The following is a 7,968-nucleotide window of genomic DNA, read 5'->3' as shown; positions in this document are numbered from 1 at the left end:
CGGATATGTCACATTATCGGTCTACGATCTGGGCGTCCTGTGGGCCCGTTGTGCTGTGGAGTCAGTATATGTGTACAAAGAAAAGAGTAAAGATTCGTTGGTAAAGTGCCATTACTAATGAAACTAGTGTAGGTACGGTTGCATTTCCAAATGTCCTCAAGCTTTAACTCCAAGTTCCTCACCCGGCGCTTCCTAATGCTTAGGATGGATTAAATCCAGAGGTCAACGTTCATACATGTACCTGTATTTTTATGTCAATTGTAATAAAGTTTACGTTTAAGTACAATTGACAGTCAGCAAAAAACAGCCAGTCAATTTACACCTCTGTTGGTATGACAAACAAACGAGATCTGTCACTGTGAGGGGTATTTTGCTCTCCACACATTGAGGTTTATAGGTTATATAGAAAAAGCAACTTTGGTTAAATGCAATAATAAACAGTGAACTGTAAGTGTATGTTTGGTGGCTGCCAACAAATGAGACTGTAAATCACCAGTCACCCCCTGTACAGTTACAGCTTGGTCTCCCTGGAGATTACACACCCAAGGGCCCGATGAAGGATGCAATGCTAAGTGAAATATACAACAGACAAAAGAGAAAACAAAGTTAGTGAAAAGACACAAACAGGCAGAAATGTAGATTTACACTCGCATGCACAAGTTTTCAATTCTAGTAATAATCAACTTGAGTGGGTTGTTTGGCTCCACTCACTGAGTCTCACAGAGACGGCAGCAGAAGGCAGGGAGTCTGGAGGAAAAGAAAAGAAACAACTGGAGTTCCTGGTGAGTTCTGAAATGAGTCTGAGCTGACACACACACACGCACACACACACACACACACGCACACACACACACACACACATAGTTAGACTCCACACAGTTGGTGTGTGTTGTTACAGCAAACATCTGTACGGTCCAGTAGCAGACATATCCATCCGTTTTTTTCCCAGCACAGGCCAGATGACTTGGTACACTAGAAACACACGAGAACAATAAAGGGTTCTTCGGTTTGTCCACATAGGAGAGCCCTTTTTATGAATGTTCCACCTGGAAGCCTTTCAGAGGGTTCTAGTTACAACCCAACATAAAGGGTTTTATCCTTGGACCAGCTGTGGAAGGTTCCCCCTATGAGAGGTTCTACAGGGACCCTTATATGGTGGAACCTTTGCACCTTCTATGCTAACAACATAACAGTCAGGAGGTTCTACCTATTATTTTCCACGGGTTTCATTTGAACACCCCTGCTTTCAACAATCCTTGAAGAACTCTTTCTTTCAAAAAAGCGTGCCTTGGATGGAAAGGGTTCTCAATGGAACCCTAAGTCTAGAACAAATATCCCTTGAAAAACCCTTTCTTTAAAAGGGGGTTCTTCAGAAGCAAATGGTTGTGGGTAGACCCTCAGTCCTTCAGGAAGAACCTGTTTGGAACCCTTATTTTTAGAGGCGTAAGAATGCTGGTACTCCAGCCTTACTCAGACACACAGGTCGTGATATCGAGGTTGGGTAACTCTGGTAAGTGTCTGTGTCTGTGATAAACCTCAGAGTGTGTGTGATTTAGTGGGACAACAGAAAGTTAATTCCCTGTCAGCGCTCATCTCCAGGATCTGGCAGCAGACGATCTACAGCTAGCGACAAGGGACACAATAAATATGGCCTGTAACATGGGGGACGGCCTCATTAGTCACAGCTTTCATTAATGCATGACAGCATGAGGGAGTGTGTGTGTGTGTGTGTATGTGTGTGTGTTAACGTGCTAATGTGCCAACATTTCGTTGCTTCTAATGCACCACTACTATGTATGTATGTATGTGCATGTACTGTATATTTAAACTGTGTGTGTGTGTGTGTGTCTCATTATTCTTGCGTTCAGGCACTGGGAGAATGTTTAAAGGGGTTTCCCATTGACACTGGGCTATCAGTGCGGCATTAGCTGCTCTGTCAACCAATCTGTCACATTAATGTGTGTGTGTATGTGTGTGTGTGTTTAATGTCTCTATCAAACACTCCTGCCATTTACTCACCCGGTGATTATACATTAGCAGAAGAACGTTTCCCTTCTGACAGCCTCAGTGTGTGTGTGTGTGTGTGTGTGTGTGTGTGTGTGTGTGTGTGTGTGTGTGTGTGTGTGTGTGTGTGTGTGTGTGTGTGTGTGTGTGTGTGTGTGTGTGTTGTCATGCTGGCCAGACCTTAGTACTTGAATTGTCTATTTTATGGTTATCATTTGAATTTAGGGTTAATGCCAAAAAGTGGCCCAGTGGCATTCATATGTGCATCTTGCAGGAAAAAACACACTGAGCTCTTCTCATTTCTCGATTTTGTGTCTCCTTGTCTCCTCGCTCCTCTGGCTTGTGACCTTTAGGGACGTCTCAATTCCTAAAATGCTTCTCGAGGAGCGAGAGGTACCAGTGAATCCTTTGCGGAAGTCTTTTTTTCGGCACAATGGACAGCTGTGCCCCATGTTTTGACGTTGCTTTAAATTGACGGCTACAAGGCAAGGACTTCTCATATTATTAAATGCCTGTTGGCTCGCCTCCTCTCTCCTCGTGTCTCCACCTCGCCTCCTCTCCTAACATCTCCCCTGGGCGCGACTAAGACATGAGGAGAGGAGGCGAGGAAAGGAGTCGAGGATGTACAAACTGGGAAATGGGAAAGGCTCACCGGCTACTTGTAGGGCTAGCGCTTACATGAAAGCTATCCAGGAACATGCTAGCACTGGCCAGCCACTGTAACTCACTAAGCTAGTTGACTTGCTAACCTAAAAAAATGCTGTTCTTGTTCTCCTCATTTGTATGTTATAACAGAATGGTAATGTATTGGAGACAGACGTGTTTCCACAGTGGAACAGTGCAGTGTGATGCAGATCAGTCAGACCACAGCAGCGCCGCAGTGCAGTGTGGAGCAGAGGTGGAAGGTGACGGGGACGATGACTGTACACGTACAGCTATGACACCTCACTGTGGAACTTTACAGGGGCGGCTACGTGTTTGTATTAGCAGGGTGGGAGGCCTGAATACTGAAAGCATTAAAACTGACACCTGCTGAACTCATCATGTTAGCTTTTTATTATATCATATATACATATATATCTTAGATCAAATAAATAGAACTCCTACATAGAAGGAAGAAAATGACAAAAAGAAAGACTAGTGTGTATTTGCTTGTGTGTTTGTGTTCTTGTGGTGAACTTCTAGCTGTGGGCTATGCATGCATTATGGTGAACCTCTGCTGCACGGGTGCTTCAAAAGAAACAGTTACAGGCTGCTGCATACTGAACGGGCCTACCAAGCACAGGCCCATGTGCAAAGGGTCAGGGTTCCCTCCAGCCTTCACCTACAAAATGTCAATCAAAGAGACACATAACCAGGAGGAGACACAAAAAGACAACAAAGAAACATAAAACGACTAAGAAGAGACACAAAAAGACAACAAAGACACCAAAACAACTACAAAGAGATGCAAAAACAGCTCCCAGGAGACACAAAGAGACTTAACTATGAAAAGGGGCTACTCAACCTTAAAGAGAAACAAAATAACCATAAAAAGACACAAAGCAACTACAAAGAGACGTAATACGACTCTAAATAGACACAAAGCAACCACCAAGAGATACAAAATGACCACAAATAGATGCAATACCCCATTTAGAGTAAAATAGATCATTATGGGTATGCTTATGGGCAGGGCTACCTTGTGATTGACAGTTCACTACTGCTACCAGAACCTTATACAGCGTCTCTACGTCACTTCCGTTCACTGATTGCAAAAAGTTGTGATCTGAGGCTGTAATCCAAGACGGTGACGCCGAAATCGTCGAACTCTAGGCTTCAAAATGGCAGAACAATGGCTGACGTCACAACGACTCCGTCTACTTGCTATATACAGTCTATGGTCATTCCTCCTAAAGCCTGATTTATTCTTGTCATCTGCCCGGCCAAAGTGATGTCACACCGTCAGATGCGCAGGGGGTTCCACGTTCCGCCTGTCGGTGGATGGAGAACATGTTAGAACTTTGAGGAGCTTTGAGGATATCGGTTTGCCGCAGGGAGAACCCCACACAGGGTAGAACAGATCCAAACGTTTCCTCGTCATGAGTCTGTATCAGCTCATGTCCGTGCAGCCATCCCATCGGAGAGTATAAGCCAGGTTTCTCTCTCTTCCCGTGTTGCTCTGTCTCTAATATCAGTTTTTGAATTAGGGATGTTTTTTTTCAAATAACTCATTTGTATGTTGAAAATAAATGATTGGCAAGATCTCTGCGTAACGTCCATTAGTTTATCCCTTCTTCTGGAAGAGAGCCGTCTCTCTGTATGTTTCAGTCTGCCACGCCCTCTCTCCTCACTCACACATGAATGTCATCCAACAACAATCAGTGGAGCTGTTCATCTCCTCCTGTTGCTGCTGTGTTTGAGTTGAGCTGGTCAAACTCTGAGAACACCTTGACACACAGCTCTGTTAATCCTCCATCCCTGTGCTGTTAGTCTTGGTGACTTGTAGGAGTTCTCTGCTATTTATTCTTTTTCTCCTCTTCTCCTGTTTTGTGGCTAGTTAGAGAAATTAGTATTGTCTTTTTGTTTGATTTAGTATAATAAAGAAGTTTTTTATTTTCTAGCTAATGTGGGATTTTGTTTTGTTTTATTCTGACTTGCTGCTGTTTAGTTATTTATGTTCATATAGATCTTGCTGTGTTGGTCCCATTTTCTTTGCAAGCATTGGGTAAACTTTATGTTACACATTGTGTTCATTATACATAAAGTTAAGGTTGTAAGAGTGGCTCTGATGTAATAAAATCATCTGTAAATTCACATTTACAGATTGAATGTGGGGCCTCGGCAGTCTGAGTTAGCCAAATGAAGTATTTACAAACGTTTTAACACTCACTCAGAACGTTTACCACAACCAAAACTATTTAAAAATATATATTTAGAAATATAGAAGAGAATAGTCTGTATTTGCTTTATTTAAAGTGAGTCTGTGTGTTGAATACAGAGCCAGGGCATGGCTAGCCTAGCTTAGCATAAAGTCTTGAAACTGGGGGAAACAGCTAGCCTGTCCAAAGTTCAAAAATACACCAAACCTTTAAATCATGTTGCATCTTGTTTTTTGCATCCAATGTACAGAACAATGAGAGTTACAGTATGAAATGAGCAGTCGTACCCCCCACAGAGCTGCTGCTCAGGCTGTCTGAGACAAACCATGCCTCTGTACAATTCCCACTCTGCAGCTCTTCTTTTATCCGTCTCTCTGTTTCTTTTCTTCTCCTCTATCTTGGACTGATATCAGAGCTTTTCCGCTTGCTTTCATGTTTCACACAGCAAGCGATGAAAGCTGTCAGTCTGTGATGCCACAAAGCTAACAGTCATGATGGCAGGAGCGCTGCTTTTAAAGAAAGAATTATGGATTTAAGAGTGGTGACTTTCCGAATTAGGGGTAATGATCTTCCACCTCAAGACAAAAGGCATGAGTGTGTGTGCCCGTGGGCACTGGTGTGACGGTTAGAAAGACTGTCCTGTTGACGTGTCTTTGAGCAGGACCTGCTGCTCACCGTAAAGCAGCTCTGGATCAAAGTGTCAGCTCAGTGATACAACTTCAATGCATATGCTGGGAATTGTTGCCACAGGTCTGTCCAGACTGGTCTGAACAAAAGGAGCATCGTAAGAGATCAGAAAGATACACTTAACAAGGAATACAGATGTAGCAATAGCAACTGTACTGTCAATATGTCTTTAAGGCAGTGGCGGGCCGTCAGGGCCTGCAAGGCCTTCTCTGCTGGCCTAAACAGAATCACAAAGCTATATCTATTAAAAAAATAAATTTAAAAAAAATAAAAAAATCTATTTTATAATTTAATATTTTTTCTTAAATACACTACATGTATTATAATTTATAAAAATATTTTTCCCATTATCTTATGTTCTCATTGCACAGCTACTGTCTTCCTCAGTTGCTCTGCTTCCAGCAGCTTGTTTTAAGTAGAGCTTTTATCCAATCAGATCTCACCTCTGTGTCTCTAGGTAAGAACAGAGGCCAGAGGCCTGCAGACTCACAAGTGCATCCATGAGCAGTTTAAGTGAATGGGGACGATATTGTTGATTGTCATAGTGTTCAACCAATCAGATCTTTAGTTTGACATGTTGGGCGTATTCTTTGACTATCAGAGCCTGCGCGCTGGCCTATAATGACGTCAGCATTACATGCCGCCAGTGTCCGTGTGTAGCTTTCCCGCGAGGTACAGAGTGTGCTGTGATTGGTCAGTGGGCGAGCACGTGACTATCGTGAAACGAAACTTAACAGCCAGCAGAGGCTGATGGGTAGTGAATCACATCACGTGATGCAGCTCAGCCAATCAAAATGCATTCTGACTGAATGAGATGCACCATGACAGAGGAACCTGAGCCGAGGAAAGACATAGCAGAGCAGTACGATCAACGCTGGAGTTGTGAAAGTAAAATCCAATGTTAATCTCTTTGAGTTGCGGCTTGTCATTAAGGAATGACGGTGGATCCCACAGCCAGACCAGCTGAGAACATTATATTTTCCTGAATTTAGGCTTTTGCATTTTCTAAATGCTCTAGCATTATTCAGACGACTCGTACCGAACAGTTTAATACGAAGATGTACATAGTTACAACCTTAAAAATGAATAACAGCTGTTGCGCCACAATATGGTTATAAGGTGGTATTTCAGCTGCAGGACAGCAGTGAAGGCCCAGGTATAAAATGCACGGCCCGCCACTGCTTTAAGGAATAGTTAAGGAAATAAATGATTTGATTCGCTCTTACAATAAGATGAGAAAATGAGAAGATGGATATCAATCTCATGTCTGTGTGAGAAGGACAGAAGTGTAATCAGGACGTAGTTAGCCTAGCTTAGCATAAAGTCTGGAAGCAGCTAGTTGGGCCTGTCCAAAGAAATGTTGTATCATGTTAAATCTCAGTTGTTTAATTATTTGTTGAATTTAAAAAAAGACAATTTGTGGATTTAGGGGGAGTTACAAGCTGGAACCATTTGTTGACAAAGAACAGTGCTACGTCTCCATAGCAATGGTTTCCAGATCCAATCCGTGAACACAGGTTTTGTACCTCTACAGGCACGAAATATCATCTTCTAAAGCAAAGAAGTGTGCTCTAGATGTAAGTGTGTTTTATAACCTTGGACAAAATCAGACTAGCTGGTAGGCTAACCAAGTCCTAACGCAGCTCCGTTCTCTGAGAGAGAAAGTGAACGAAAGTGGAGTGTAAATCCCACAATGTGGAACTGCTGTAACTTTCCATTGGCCTCACCTTGTACTACTATTCTGTTCTGATCTACACAGATCATGTGATCTCATTTTAAATTCATTTCAAAATAGATGTGAAATGCAAACATCCTGTGGGCAGTTTTAAGTTGACTTGTAAGAGTCATAGAGCTTTTAAAATCTAAATGAGGGTGGGAATCCTTGACAAAACATCTCTAAAAAAATATATGTCTTCACTTTTCACAAATTTCATCAGAAAGGATGAATTTGCTTTTGTACATGTACGTCAACAGAAGATGTTATTGTTTCACTTGGGATTAATGTTGGCTGTTGCTGGAGGAGAGGTTGTTTGTGGGATGTATTCTCTGGTTTAGGATTGTTTTTCTATTGTCGCTTTAATAGACAGTGTGTATCACACGAGAGGCAGGATGGAAGTTGTGTAGGAGTGATGTGGGTGAGGTATTATCCCATCAAATAAACAGAAACTGTTTCAACCACACAATGGTGGATTAACTGAGGACAGGCCCGATAAATCTACCAAGTCCAATATAAATACGTTAATGTTATATTTAAGAACATTTCAACATATGAAAAATGTTCAATAAAAAGCATGCCATCATAGGCAACTACTTGGTTAGGTTGAAGAAAAAATCCTAATTTAGGTTAAAAAAATATCCAATATTTTCTGTGATATTGGATGCATTTTCACATAATTTCTAAAGTTTTGTTTCATAC

The sequence above is a fragment of the Anarhichas minor genome, unplaced genomic scaffold (assembly GCF_050575085.1).
Source record: "Anarhichas minor isolate MPS153535 unplaced genomic scaffold, ASM5057508v1 ptg000017l, whole genome shotgun sequence".
Classification (NCBI taxonomy): Eukaryota; Metazoa; Chordata; class Actinopteri; order Perciformes; family Anarhichadidae; genus Anarhichas; species Anarhichas minor.
This window is presented reverse-complemented; position numbering follows the sequence as displayed.